We start from the raw sequence: 15179 nt of genomic DNA on the forward strand, positions 1-15179 counted from the left end.
GCTAGGAGTGTCACAGAAAATAAGACTTACTTACCCCAGGACACTCATCTACATATAGTAGATAGCCAAACCAGTACTGAAACGAGAATCAGCAGAGGTAATGGTATATATAAGAGTATATCGTCGATCTGAAAAGGGATGTAAGAGATGAATCTCTACGACCGATAACAGAGAACCTATGAAATAGACCCCTTAGAAGGAGATCACTGCATTCAAATAGGCAATACTCTCCTCACATCCCTCTGACATTCACTGCACGCTGAGAGGAAAACCGGGCTCCAACTTGCTGCGGAGCGCATATCAACGTAGAATCTAGCACAAACTTACTTCACCACCTCCATCGGAGGCAAAGTTTGTAAAACTGAATTGTGGGTGTGGTGAGGGGTGAATTTATAGGCATTTTGAGGTTTGGGAAACTTTGCCCCTCCTGGTAGGAATGTATATCCCATACGTCACTAGCTCATGGACTCTTGCTAATTACATGAAAGAAATGCTTTCAGCTTCTATTATATTAAGGCCCTTCCATATTTTTGCTCCCAAAATGTTTTTTTTTTTTTGCTTTCTGGCTGAATTGCTTGGTGAGTTTTCCAAGTCATCACAATGCAAAATGGATTTGTGTATTAAAAGCTGTCAGTCAGGAAAAGTTCCAGAAAAGGCCTTTTCGTGTTTTAAGTACATATCTATTAGGATAGAAACTGGGAGGTCACCTTAAACTGACATATACAATAGCCCTTTTAAACCTCTTAAGGTTACAGTGAAGTTCTTTTGAATTAACCCCTTTGTTCACTGTGTAAGGGAAATGCTAATTTACATGTGGGCGATTAATTTATTGCAATCAAACGTTCACAGAAAGAGATTGATCCATGGCTTTTGTAGATGTTGGGGTCCTGATCTCACTTTTCCTGCAGCTCCCCTTAGCTGCACAGGACATCACATACTCAATAGATATACAAATGTAAATGAGCGTACATATATGTAAATGTGTGTTCTGGCTACTGTAGACGCCCTATACAATAGTGATAAATTAAGTTTTAATGAATTAATATCACGTATGATAATGCGCCTCTAAAATTACTCCTTTTGCTATGGCAGAGGGTTTTGCACATGTGCAATGAAATAGTCTTGACATCTTTGCAAATATTCTCAAAATGCCTTTTATCACTTGCCTTGAGATGTCAAATTTGAAAAGTCAAAACTGGTCTCGAAAATTTGTTAAGAAGTCTTTTGAAAATGGATTGTGATCACTGAAGACTTTTCAGCCCCATAGTAAAAATAGGGCTTTTAGCAAGGAGTACAAATCACAATCACAGGTGTGGAAATTAACCAAAAACATGATATTGTGATCACCTTGAATTAAAAAATGGCCTTTTCAGACAGAAAAAAAGCCAAAAAGGCCTCCATCTATAGATTGAAATCAAACCCTTTATGAGTTAACACCAGTAATTCAATTCAAAACAGTTATAGCAAACCTGAGATCACTGTCTTACTGAGGTTAACTCATTCCAAAAGAAAGAATGGCAGAAGCTTGAGTAACACAATAATAAAATGTATGCTTACCTGATAAATTTATTTATTTCCGGACATGGAGAGTCCACAACGTCATTCCATTTACTAGTGGGATATTCACTCCTGGCCAGCAGGAGGAGGCAAAGAGCACCCCAGCAAAGCTGTTAAGTGTCACTTACCTTACCCATAACCCCCATTCATTCAGCTGAAGGGAAACGGAAAAAGAAGATAACACAAAGGTGTAGAGGTGCCTGAGGTTTAGGAAAAAAATACTATCTAATCTTAGGGGTGGGGTCGTGGACTCTCCATGTCCGGAAAGAAAGAAATTTATCAGGTAAGCATAAATTTTATTTTATTTCCTAAGACATGGAAAGTCCACAATGTCATTCCAATTACTAGTGGGAACCAATACCCAAGCTAGAGGACACGGAATGAACACGGAGGGAGAACAAGACAGGCAGAGCTAAACAGAAGGCACCACCGCTTGAAGAACCTTTATCCCAAGAGAGGACTTAGCCGAGGCAAAAGTATAAAATTTTTAAAAATTTTAAAAAGTATGCAGAGAGGACGATGTTGCCGCCTTGCAAATCTGTTCCACAGAAGCTTCATTTTTGAAACCCCAAGAAGAAGAGACAGCCCTAGTGGAATTAGCTGTAATTCTCTCAGGAGGCTGCTGTCCAGAAGTCTCATAAGCAAAACGAATCATACTTCTCAACAAGAGGGAAAGAGAAGTAGAATTAGCCTTCTGACCCTTACGCTTTCCAGAGAAACAAACAAACAGGGCAGAAGACTGGTGAAAATCCTTAGTAGCCTGTAGGCAAAATTTTAGAGCACGCAGAACATCCAAATTATGCAACAGACGTTCCTTATAAGAAGAGGAATTAGGACAGAGAGAAGTAACAACAATTTCCTGATTAATATTTCTATCCGAAACCACCTTAGGGAGAAACCTAAATTTAGTATGAAGGACCGCATTATCCGCATTAAAAATAAGGTAAGGCGAATTGCACTGCAAAGCCGAGAGTTTGGAAACTCTCCGAGCAGAAGAAATAGCGATAAGAAACAAAACCTTCGAAGATCACAGCTTGATATCTATGGCATGCATTGGCTCAAACTGAGCCTGCTGCAAAACTCTAAGAACTAGGTTAAGCCTCCAAGGAGGAGCAACAGGTTTAAACACAGGCCTGATTCTGACCAGGGCCTGACCAAAAGATTGAACATCTGGCACATCCGCCAGACGCTTATGTAAAAGAATAGATAATGCAGAAATCTAACCTTTCAGAGAACTGACTGACAACCCCTCTTCTCCAGACCATCCTGGAGAAAAGATAAAATTCTAGGAATCCTTACCCTACTCCAAGTGTAGCCCTTCGATTCACACCAATAAAGATATTTATGCCATACCTTATGGTAAATCTTATGAGTAACAGGCTTGCGAGTCTGAATCATGGTATCAATGACCGACTTTGAAATCCCCCACTTAGCCAGAACTAAGCGTTCAATCTCCATGCAGTCAGCTTCAGAGAAACGAGATTTGGATGGAGGAAAGGATCCTGAGTTAGAAAGTCCTTCCTCAGAGGTAACCTCCAAGGAGGAAGAGATGACATCTGCAAACCAGATCCTGCAAGGCCATGTAGAAGCTATTAGAATTACAGACACTCCCTCCTGTTTGATACGAGCAATAACTTGTGGAAGGAGCACAAACGGAGGAAACAGGTATGCTAGACCAAAATCCCAAGGAACCGCTAGAGCATCTATCAGGGTGGCCTGAGGATCTCTTGACCTTAAACCATACCTTGGAAGGTTGGCATTTTGATGAGATGCCATCAGATCCAACTCCGGGATCCCCCACTTGAGGGTTAGCCTGGAGAACACCTCCGGATGGAGAGGATGAAAGGTCTGTCTGCTCAGGAAATCTGCCTCCCAGTTGTCCACTCCTGGAATGTGGATGGCAGATAGAAGACAATTGTGAGCTTCCCCCCACTGCAGAATTTGAGACACCTCCTTCATGGCCAAGGAACTCTTAGTTCCTCCCTGGTGATGTAAGCCACTGAGGTGATGTTGTCCAACTGGAACCTGATAAACTGGGCTAAGGACAACTGAGGCCAAGCTATCAGAGCAATAAAGATCGCTTTGAACTCCAAAATGTTTATTGGGAGAGAAGACTCCTCCCGAGTCCATATACCCTGAGCCTTTAACAAGTCCTAGACTGCTTCCCAGCCTAACAAGCTGGCATCCTTGGTCACAATCACCCAGGAAGGTCTCCAGAAACATGTGCCCTGAGACAGTTGATCCTGAGAAATCCACCACGGGAGCGAGTCTCTTGTTAACAGATACAGATCCATTTTCTGAGAAAGATCTGAATGATCTCCGTTCCATTGCCTTAGCATGCATAATTGCAGAGCTCTCAAATGGAATCGAGCAAAGGGAATGATGTCCATGGAAGCGACCATCAGACCAATTACCTCCATACATTGAGCCACTGAAGGCTGAACAGTAGACTGACAGGCAAGAAGAGAGAAGTTTGAATTTTCTGACCTCCATCAGAAAAATGCATAATTGCAGAGCTCTCAAATGGAATCGAGCAAAGGGAATGATGTCCATGGAAGCGACCATCAGACCAATTACCTCCATACATTGAGCCACTGAAGGCTGAACAGTAGACTGACAGGCAAGAAGAGAGAAGTTTGAATTTTCTGACCTCCATCAGAAAAATTTTCATAGATAGGGAATCTATGATGGTCCCTAAGAAACACACCCTTGTAGCTGGAACAAGGGAACTCTTCTCCAGATTCAGTTTCCATCAGTGGGAATGTAGAAAAGACAACAAGATCTCTGTATGAGAGTTTCCTTGTTGAAAAGATGGTGCCTGAACCAAAATGTCGTACAGGTAAGGCGCCACTACAACTACCAAGAGATCAACCTAGAACCTTTGTGAAAATTCTGGGACTGCTGTGACAAGGCCCAATGGAAGAACCACAAACTGAAAGTGCTTGTCTAGAAAAACGAATCTCAGGAACTGGTGATGATCCCTGTGGATGGGAACATGAAGGTACGCATCCTTCAGGTCTATGGTTGTCATGAACTTACCCTCTTGGACCAAAGAAAGAATGGAACAAATGGTTTCCTTTTTGAAGGACGGCACCCTGAGAAATTTGTTGAGACACTTTAGGTCTAAAATGGGTTGGAAAATGCCCTCTTTTTTGGGAACCACAAACAGATTTGAATAGAATCATAGACCCTGTTCCTCTATTGGAACTGGAACAATCATTCCCAGGGAGAAAAGGTCCTGAACGCAGTTCAAGAATACCTCTCAAGAACATTAGAAAACCCAACATACACTATGCATACATGCTCATTTCCATACTTCTGATACATGCACAAGTTGTTTACACTGACAAACCTTATAAAATGTAAACCTGTGGCCAAGGCCCAGGGGGGAAGGATGTTGACTTTATTCCCCAAAAATTAATATGGGAGGGAGCAATCACTGAAGTTTAGTTATTGTGAAATGACAAGTCATACTTAGGAGGTTAATACGGTGAGCTTTAAAGGGACATGAAACCTGATCCAGATACAATTTTAAACAACTTTCCAATTTTCTAATTTGCTTTCTTCTCTTGGTATATCCTTTATTGAAGGAACAGCAATGCACTACTGGGAGGTACCTGAACACAACTGGTCAGCTAATGACAAGAGGCATATATGTGGAGCCACCAATCAGTGACTAGCTCCCAGTAGTGCTTTGCTGCTCTTGAGTCTACCTAGGTATTTATTTTCAATAAAGGATAGCAAGAGGATGAAGCAAATTAAATAATATTAGCAAATTGGAAATGTGTTTATCTGCTCTATTTGAAGCATAAAATAAAAAATGTGTGTTTCATCTCCTTTAGGGCAGGAAATAGTGCTAGAGTAACAAGCACCAAGAATGAAACAGCACCCACCCACTCTCTCTATGTGTTTGTTTTTATATTGACTTTGGAGTCAGAGCAGGAATGTTTTCACTGTTGGCTTTTAAATAGTTTTGGATAAGAGTTAGCGGCTTAGGCAGGTGGTGACAGGGTTTTTGCACCTAGATATCTATTTAGCCTATATCAACACAAACACATCTGCTACATAACTGTAACCCTGTCACCAAGCGGAAGAAGAATCCACGTGGTGTAGCTGCGTCGGGTAAACTGGAACCGGCTAATTCCAAGTAAATGTGTCCAATAAGGATGATGCTGGCAGAGTGCTGTAGCTGTGGTCTAATCCGTGACTGCAAAATGTAGCAAACATACGAGAGAAACAAAGTAGCAGGCACTACTACAATTAGGTGCAATAAAAAATAACTTTTAAGGAAAAAAGTTAAAATACTAGTACAGGCAGTACACTAGACACGGGAGGAAAGTAGAGCAACAACCTGACGCGTTTTGCGTTCTCTAGTGGTGCTTAGTCACTACTTTCCTCCCGTGTCTAGTGTACTTCCTGTACTAGTATTTTAACTTTTTTCATTAAAAGTTATTTTTTATTGCACCTAATTGTAGTAGTGCCTGCTACTTTGTTTCTCTTGTATGTTTGCTACATTTTGCGGTCACGGATTAGACCACAGCTACAGCACTCTGCCAGCATCATCCTTATTGGACACATTTACTCGGAATTAGCCGGTTCCAGTTTACCCGACGCAGCTACACCACGTGGATTCTTCTTCAGCTTGGTGACAGGGTTACAGTTATGTAGCAGATGTGTTTGTGTTGATATAGGCTAAAATAGATATCTAGGTGCAAAAACCCAAAGGACACATCCTGGTAATGAACCCACCACTGCAAGTCTTGCAATAAAACAAATAAGGACCACCACAGACTTGTAAGCGCAAGGACCAATGCCACTGTGGGGCACATCTAGCAGTCTTATGGTTTAGATAGAACATAACATCTGTTATTTTATATAATTTACATCTTGCAGTTTTAAAAAATCCAGATTCCAAGTTATAAAAAAAGAAAAAAACGATTCAGTAGTTTTATTTAAAAAATAATAATAGAAAAATAACCAAGTAGCGAAGGCACTCTATGACTGCAGGGTGACAAGACGAGGAGTCCTTCCAAAGGTCAGCCTTGAGGAAATAAAATGAGAAGCTTCAAAACAATGTAACATAATTATCTTATTACCCTCATTTTTAACACCATGACTACCATAAAATGTAAACTATTTTATTTTTTAAACCTTCAATATTTCCTTCTTTACAAAGGCCTTTGTGTTTTGTTATGATCTTTTTTAATGTTACAAAAATATATGGATTTTGTTGCCCTGAAAAACTTAAATTTCAAGCGCACTTTATTCTCTAAGGTAGATTTAGATACCATTCTTTTAAATGAATTGTAGAATGAAGTATTACAATTTTTTAAATATTTCACCATACTGTGATGTTGAAGCTAGGTCACATATATGTCAAAGGTTGAATGAATCTGAAAGCTTCCATTTAATAAAATTAACCATATGTTATGTATACCTGAGATTATAGATTGTATACATTAAACTTGACTGCTTTGATAGACTGCATTTGCAATGGGATTAATAATCTAATAGTTTAATAATAGGCTCATATCTTTTCTTTTTCAAAATGAATATAATGATACCCATCATTATTTAAAGGGCAAAATGATTCTGAAGTGTGATGTTCACCTCCCAGATAGATATAAATATTTTCTCAATCTATATTTATAAAAGTTTGGGAAAATTACGTTATAACAGTTCATGATCTAAAAAACCTGCTTAGATTACAATTATTTTGTTCCTCATGATCACATTCTCCCATAACATCTCTAATCTATTCCATCACCCCATCCTGCTGTCCCCAGGTAGGATTCCTTATTCCACCTTAATAGCTTTCCCATTCATCTTTTCATTCCAGCAGCGACTTTCCCAAAACCTCAATGAAACAGATTTCCCAGCATTCCACTCCAAATTAAATTATTGTCACATTCCTTAACTCTAAAATGGCTCATTATAATCCGGATGTTTAGCACCTCATAAAGAATCCTTCTGATTTCAACCTTCCCTTTACCATCTTCCATCTCATATAACTCCTACCTCTTTATTTTACTTCACTTATTCCAGTTTCTTTGACTGTTGTTGATTCAGTGCCTATAATCTTGTCAATAGGAACCCCCTGTTGAAACAACTTTTTTTTCTTAATCTTCATTGCATTGTCTCCATACACATCTCTTTCACATTACATCAACCCTTCTCTGAATCTGACATTGTTTTCACAGGTTGCATTATATCTCCTCATCTCCTCACATACTCCTACTTCTGAGATTCTGCTGCCGTCAATCTCGCACAGCATTTTATATCAACTTCTATCAAATATCTTTATCTCAACCCATCAAAATCATGTCTCTTCTGTCTTATATTTCTACCCATTTTATGGAAGCATAGTTGAAGGTGGACGTATGCTGCATCCGTGTTCTTTCTTTAATTATTACACTTCCATGCCAAGAGGTGGTCAGAATCTTTTTTATTCTTCTTCCCATGTCTCAATCTCCTCATAATTTGTAATTACTGTTCTATATATGTCATAGCTCTAGCCGTCTAATTTATATCATTTTCACAACTGCATCTATTACCCTGATTCCATCTCATACCTTCCTAAGCTCATTCATAAAACCACTGATCTTGCAAAAGCGCTATATACAAAAGAAATGTTTTATTGCAGTTAATACACTTTGTTTATTGAAACGCATGGTGGGTGGAATTTATTTGCTGTGGCCTAATTAGGGACAAAGCTTTTATTAAATCTTACACCATATTAAATAAGTGCCAAAGCAGTATTGAGGTAAATAGGTATGAAATGTAAAAAATCTTAAATACAGTTAATAAACTTTGCAATTTGCTGTCATTATTTATTTTTCCTCTAATTTAAGTCTGAACATTGTGGGTTTTCTGATTCTGAGAATTGAAAGTGCACTCTGCAGATTTCACAAGCCTAACCCTGCTACATAAATGTCACTAGTTGTCCTCAAAAGACATGATAGGACACTGAAAAACAATGGTACTTTTGATAACAAAATAAAAGTGGCTAGCCTCATCTACTACAGGTTGGATTTGGTTATTAAAATACAAATGCAGCAAATAAAGTATTAATGCTTTAAAAAAATGTTAAAACGTACCTAATGTGTTTATTTATTGCAGGGCTGCTTAAAAATATTGTAATTGCATGATGTTTACTGTCTCTTTAAGTATGATGGAGTTAGTCCTGCCTCTCTGGGAGAAACTGGTACAAGTAGGTGATTGGAGGGAGCTGCACATGGTCACTACCTGTCCACTATATTGTTCTTTAATTAGTATAGAGTGCCCAAGTTTATAATTGCTAATTACAGGTTCCAATAACAACTGCCACACAGGCAAACTATAGAGGGGACAACACATATTGCTTCATCTCCCTAAAGTTACTATGTATCCCATCTGCCAAAACACTGATCTTTCTTGCCTCTCTTCTCTGTCTTACATTTACATTTTTTTAACTTTCTTAAATCCCCCACCCAAATAATATTTATTGTCCCCATCCCATACTTTCTCTCATAACCCAATATCCCCACTAGCTTATACTCGGCTAGATTTGGAGTTTTGTCGGTAACGACCCGAAAAACTAACGCCGGCTTTTTTCTGGCCGCACCATAAAAATAACTCTGGTATTGAGAGTCCACATAAAGGCTGCGTTAGGCTCCAAAAAAGGAGCGTAGAGCATTTTTAACGCAGCTTCAACTCTCGATACCAGAGTTGCTTACGGACGCGGCCAGCCTCAAAAACGTGCTCGTGCACGATTCTCCCATAGGAAACAATGGGGCTGTTTGAGCTGAAAAAAAACCTAACACCTGCAAAAAAGCCGCGTTCAGCTCCTAACGCAGCCCCATTGTTTGCTATGCGGTAACACTTCCTACGTCTGCACCTAACACTCTAACATGTACCCAGAGTCTAAACACCCCTAACCTTACACTTATTAACCCCTAATCTGCCGCCCCCGCTATCGCAGACCCCTGCATATTATTATTAACCCCTAATCTGCCGCTCCGTAAACCGCCGCTACTTACATTATCCCTATGTACCCCTAATCTGCTGCCCTAACATCGCCGACCCCTATATTATATTTATTAACCCCTAATCTGCCCCCCACAACGTCACCTCCACCTGCCTACACTTATTAACCCCTAATCTGCCGACCGGACCTGAGCGCTACTATAATAAAGTTATTAACCCCTAATCCGCCTCACTAACCCTATAATAAATAGTATTAATCCCTAATCTGCCCTCCCTAACATCGCCGACACCTAACTTCAATTATTAACCCCTAATCTGCCGACTAGAGCTCACCGCTATTCTAATAAATGTATTAACCCCTAAAGCTAAGTCTAACCCTAACACTAACACCCCCCTAAGTTAAATATAATTTTAATCTAACGAAATTAATTAACTCTTATTAATTAAATTATTCCTAATTAAAGCTAAATACTTACCTGTAAAATAAATCCTAATATAGCTACAATATAAATTATAATTATATTATAGCTATTTTAGGATTAATATTTATTTTACAGGCAACTTTGTATTTATTTTAACCAGGTACAATAGCTAAAATAGTTAAAATAATTACAAATTTACCTGTAAAAGAAATCCTAACCTAAGTTACAATTAAACCTAACACTATACTATCAATAAATTAATTAAATAAACTACCTACAATTAACCTAACACTACACTATCAATAAATTAATTAAATACAATTCCTACAAATAAATACAATTAAATAAACTTGCTAAAGTACAAAAAATAAAAAAGAACTAAGTTACAAAAAATAAAAAATATTTACAAACATAAGAAAAATATTACAACAATTTTAAACTAATTACACCTACTCTAAGCCCCCTAATAAAATAACAAAGCCCCCCAAAATAAAAAAATGCCCTACCCTATTCTAAATAACTAAAGTTCAAAGCTCTTTTACCTTATCAGCCCTGAACAGGGCCCTTTGCGGGGCATGCCCCAAGAAGTTCAGCTCTTTTACCTGTAAAAAAAAACATACAATACCCAAGCCCCCCAACATTACAACCCACCACCCACATACCCCTAATCTAACCCAAACCCCCCTTAAATAAACCTAACACTAAGCCCCTGAAGATCTTCCTACCTTATCTTCACCATACCAGGTTCACCGATCCGTCCTGAAGAGCTCCTCCGATGTCCTGATCCAAGCCCAAGCGGGGGGCTGAAGAGGTCCATGATCCGGATGAAGTCTTCATCCAAGCGGGAGCTGAAGAGGTCCATGATCCGGATGAAGTCTTCTATCAACGGCATCTTCAATCTTCTTTCTTCCGGATCCATCTTGCAGACCTCCGACGCGGAACATCCTGCTGGCCCGACGGACTAACGACGAATGACGGTTCCTTTAAGGGACGTCATCCAAGATGGCGTCCCTCGAATTCCGATTGGCTGATAGGATTCTATCAGCCAATCGGAATTAAGGTAGGAAAATTCTGATTGGCTGATGGAATCAGCCAATCAGATTCAAGTTCAATCCGATTGGCTGATTCAATCAGCCAATCAGATTGAGCTCGCAATCTATTGGCTGTTCCGATCAGCCAATAGAATGCGAGCTCAATCTGATTGGCTGATTGGATCAGCCAATCGGATTGAACTTGATTCTGATTGGCTGATTCCATCAGCCAATCAGAATATTCCTACCTTAATTCCGTTTGGCTGATAGAATCCTATCAGCCAATCGGAATTCGAGGGACGCCATCTTGGATGACGTCCCTTAAAGAAACCGTCATTCGTCGTTAGTCCGTCGGGCCAGCAGGATGTTCCGCGTCGGAGGTCTGCAAGATGGATCCGGAAGAAAGAAGATTGAAGATGCCGTTGATAGAAGACTTCATCCGGATCATGGACCTCTTCAGCTCCCGCTTGGATGAAGACTTCATCCGGATCATGGACCTCTTCAGCTCCCGCTTGGATGAAGACTTCATCCGGATCATGGACCTCTTCAGCCCCCCGCTTGGGCTTGGATCAGGACATCGGAGGAGCTCTTCAGGACGGATCGGTGAACCTGGTATGGTGAAGATAAGGTAGGAAGATCTTCAGGGGCTTAGTGTTAGGTTTATTTAAGGGGGGTTTGGGTTAGATAAGGGGTATGTGGGTGGTGGGTTGTAATGTTGGGGGGCTTGGGTATTGTATTTTTTTTTTTACAGGCAAAAGAGCTGAACTTCTTGGGGCATGCCCCGCAAAGGGCCCTGTTCAGGGCTGGTAAGGTAAAAGAGCTTTGAACTTTAGTTATTTAGAATAGGGTAGGGCATTTTTTTATTTTGGGGGGCTTTGTTATTTTATTAGGGGGCTTAGAGTAGGTGTAATTAGTTTAAAATTGTTGTAATATTTTTCTTATGTTTGTAAATATTTTTTTATTTTTTGTAACTTAGTTCTTTTTTATTTTTTGTACTTTAGCAAGTTTATTTAATTGTATTTATTTGTAGGAATTGTATTTAATTAATTTATTGATAGTGTAGTGTTAGGTTAATTGTAGGTAATTGTAGGTAGTTTATTTAATTAATTTATTGATAGTATAGTGTTAGGTTTAATTGTAACTTAGGTTAGGATTTCTTTTACAGGTAAATTTGTAATTATTTTAACTATTTTAGCTATTGTACCTGGTTAAAATAAATACAAAGTTACCTGTAAAATAAATATTAATCCTAAAATAGCTATAATATAATTATAATTTATATTGTAGCTATATTAGGATTTATTTTACAGGTAAGTATTTAGCTTTAATTAGGAATAATTTATTTAATAAGAGTTAATTAATTTCGTTAGATTAAAATTATATTTAACTTAGGGGGGTGTTAGTGTTAGGGTTAGACTTAGCTTTAGGGGTTAATACATTTATTAGAGTAGCGGTGAGCTCCGGTCGGCAGATTAGGGGTTAATAATTGAAGTTAGGTGTCGGCGATGTTAGGGAGGGCAGATTAGGGGTTAATACTATTTATTATAGGGTTAGTGAGGCGGATTAGGGGTAAATAACTTTATTATAGTAGCGCTCAGGTCCGGTCGGCAGATTAGGGGTTAATAAGTGTAGGCAGGTGGAGGCGACGTTGAGGGGGGCAGATTAGGGGTTAATAAATATAATACAGGGGTCGGCGGTGTTAGGGGCAGCAGATTAGGGGTACATAAGGATAACGTAGGTGGCGGCGCTTTGCGGTCGGCAGATTAGGGATTAATAAGTGTAGGTAGGTGGAGGCGACGTTGTGGGGGGCAGGTTAGGGGTTAATAAATATAATACAGGGGTCGGCGGTGTTAGGGGCAGCAGATTAGGGGTACATAAGGATAACGTAGGTGGCGGTCGGCAGATTAGGGGTTAAAAAAAATTATTCGAATGTCGGCGATGTGGGGGGACCTCGGTTTAGGGGTACATAGGTAGTTTATGGGTGTTAGTGTACTTTAGAGCACAGTAGTTAAGAGCTTTATAAACCGGCATTAGCCAGAAAGCTCTTAACTACTGACTTTTTTCCTGCGGCTGGAGTTTTGTCGTTAGATGTCTAACGCTCACTTCAGAAACGACTCTAAATACCGGAGTTATAAAAATCCCATTGAAAAGATAGGATACGCAATTGACGTAAGGGGATCTGCGGTATGGAAAAGTCGCGGCTGAAAAGTGAGCGTTAGACCCTATTTTGAGTGACTCCAAATACCGGCGGTAGCCTAAAACCAGCGTTAGGAGCCTCTAACGCTGGTTTTCACGGCTAACGCCAAACTCCAAATCTAGGCCACTGTAATTAAAAATGTGAAGCAGGTCCAGGGAATTTTTTGAAGTCCTGTGTTTGTATTGGGTGAAAGTACAGTCCCAGTATAGACTATATTGTTCCACCACTAGAGAGGAAAGGTACATGTATGCATTCCTATGCACAATTACTGACATTACATTATGCCAAACCCAAGCTGAGCAAGGTCAGGGGGATTCAGAAGATCTATAGAAATATGTGTTTTTAAACTACAGGTTGAAAATCCTTGACCAGAAAAGGTTTAGATTTTAGAATATTTGCATCTCTGTAAAATGGGACAGTTTGGAGAGGAGATATAGGACCAAGTGTAAATAGCAATATCTTATGTAATTTAGCCAATATTTACATGTCATTATACAGCTTATACATGTAACTAAAGGTAGTTTTATATCATTTTTAATACTTTTGTATACATAGTACCCTCAGAAAGATAGTACAGTTCTTTAATCAAAATGGTAATAGCTGTTGTATTAAATAAATATAGACTATTTAGTTGCCTTTTCAAACACAAAAAACAAACCAAAGACACCTACAGAGAAGATTGTGACAGGGTGGGAAGAATAGTTCATTTGGACAATTTTATTTCAATAAAAATATTAATTAAAAAGTTTGGATTTCAGAATGTTTGGATTTTGTAATTCCAGATTTGGACATTTCTACCTGTATAAAAAAAAAATATTTGATTTGTGAGATTTATTTGGCACTCTGAATAACACTTTGAATAGAAAAGAAGGGACATGTAATAGATAATCTTTATTTACTGGAGGTTAAGTTCAGTACTCTGCAAAACGTCTGCTCATTTCCCTTACAATGATATGTAATGAGCAAAAGAGGAGCAGATGTGTTGAATGCCTAAAATATTATTTACAGTGAAATCTTAAATTGGGTGTTTAGACACAAATCTCAGGTGGTCCTATTACTTTTTTGTTTTTTTAGGATGTCTTATACCTTACGTCCTGATTTATAAATTTGTATTCTGATATTTCTATCATTTTCTTATGCTTTTTCACAATATTTAAATTCAGTTTTTTGTAAATAAAAACTGAAGCACAGGAGGAAAATTTTTTTTTTTTTCTTATCGGCTTTTCCAGTGGGAGCCAACTGTCTCCCGTGTTTAGTCACCATGCAGAGAATAAGGAAGAAAAACATCTGTGCAGCAATGGGAATCCCAAAAGCGACAAGATCTGCTCTGTTGGTGTCCGAGAGCTTATTTGATACTCGTATCCTTAGTTTACAGTAAAGAGCATACATTTACTGAGGATGTGCTCATGCATGACATGCTGTAGCTGAGCACCCTGCAGACCCTGACTTATGCTGAACAAATGGATTTAAAAGTATATATATATATATATATATATATATATATATATATATATATATAAAAGCTATTGCTATGAATGCCCTAACAAAAAAATAAACTACAGATTAGTCAGATCCTCACCTTTCAGAGGTATATTTGTTTTAAAATCTACTATTTGTTTATTTATAAGCATATTCTACAGAACTACACAAGGGGAGAGGAAGGAGGAGTGAGGAAGGAACTTAACACAAATAAATTTAGCAACTCAAAGTTTTATAAATGAGCACAATATACTACAAACACAACAATGATTATATGAAGAGAATAATATACAGTATATATATATATATATATATATATATATATACATATATATACTGTATATCTATCTATCTATCTATCTATCTATCTATCTATCTATATATATATATATATATATATATATATATATATATATATATATATATATATATATATATAATGATAGCAAAAACTAGCACTGGACTTTTCAAACACCAAACATTTAATGTAACGTTTCAGAGACAAAGTATCCCCTTCCTCAGACCAAG

This window comes from Bombina bombina, chromosome 1 (genome assembly GCF_027579735.1).
Source record: "Bombina bombina isolate aBomBom1 chromosome 1, aBomBom1.pri, whole genome shotgun sequence".
NCBI lineage: Eukaryota > Metazoa > Chordata > Amphibia > Anura > Bombinatoridae > Bombina > Bombina bombina.